Source organism: Myotis brandtii, unplaced genomic scaffold, assembly GCF_000412655.1.
Source record: "Myotis brandtii unplaced genomic scaffold, ASM41265v1 scaffold707, whole genome shotgun sequence".
NCBI classification, from domain to species: Eukaryota; Metazoa; Chordata; class Mammalia; order Chiroptera; family Vespertilionidae; genus Myotis; species Myotis brandtii.
This window is the reverse complement of record NW_005370773.1, coordinates 909310-910395: the sequence shown is the minus strand read 5'-3', so window position 1 is coordinate 910395 and position 1086 is coordinate 909310. Positions and strand designations below refer to the sequence as shown.

The 1086-nt window shown below is 59.6% G+C and overlaps 1 protein-coding gene across 1 annotated transcript in view; it reads left to right on the top strand.

Annotated features, from left to right (window-relative positions):
* ERN2 (endoplasmic reticulum to nucleus signaling 2) overlaps nucleotides 1-1086 on the top strand; it is a 25170-nt gene that overhangs the window by 22430 nt on the left and 1654 nt on the right. The gene's annotated exons all lie outside the window — the stretch shown is intronic.

The window sequence follows — 1086 nt, the reverse complement described above, 5'->3', positions numbered from 1 at the left end:
ACCCCAGCCCGATCCGCTGGGGCAAGGCCAGGGTCTTCAATGCAGCAGCGTAGAGAAGCGCTGGGTGGAGGGCTGGGAACGTCAGATGAGCGAACATAGTTGAAGCAGTGTCTGACCCCAGAGACATGTAAGTTTGGGGCCCCAGGTTTGTGTGTGTGGAAGTGACAGTCATGGGCATAGATGACAGTGGCACAAAGGACAGTCGCTGGGCAAAGCTGCTCCCACGCCTGATGCCTGACGTGTGTGTGGAAGTGACAGTCATGGGCATAGATGACAGCGGCACAAAAGGACAGTCGCTGGGGGCAAAGCTGCTCCCACGCCTGACGCCTGACGCCTGACGTCTAGAGAAAGCTAGAAGGGGCCACCTGCAGGCCCAAGGACAAAGGCACGGCTAGGAGCCTGTCAGGTCCTTTCGCTTTTTAATTAGTGGCCGTTTTCACTTTCGGGAAATTGCACATAAACCTCTGGAGTTCTGGAGCCTCTTGGGAAGTGAAAGCTCTGCTGCTGAGTGCCCTGGAGGCAACCAGCAGAGCTTAGTGCCAGGCGGCTGTGGACAGGCGCCCCATCTGTCCTCACCGCTGCCTCCTGCCACACGCCTGGCGGCTTCCCTTCCTGATGCTCCCTGCTACATGTGCAGGAATGGCGCCCGGAAACCCAAGCTAGAAGCTCAGTAGGGGCAAAGATTGGGGTGAAGACCATGGGCCTTCAATGGTGCAGAGGGGAGGGACCTAGGGATAAGGGGCTGCCTCTCAGAAGCATCCCCGAGTTCTTCTCTGAGCCAGACACCCTGGGAGAGGTTAGCCCGCAGACTCCGGGCGGACTTCCTCCTCACGCCCCTTCCTCCGGCCCAGACCAGCGCGGTGGACATCTTCTCTGCAGGCTGCGTGTTCTACTACGTGCTTTCCAGCGGCAGCCACCCCTTTGGAGAGAGTCTATATCGCCAGGCAAACATCCTTGCAGGCGCTCCCTGTCTGGCTCACCTGGAGGAAGAGGCCCATGGTGAGAGGGACCTGACCCAGCAAAGAAGGGAGGCAGGGCATGAGGCTGGGGGGCCTAAAGAAGCCACCCCCTCTCCCCCGCAGACAA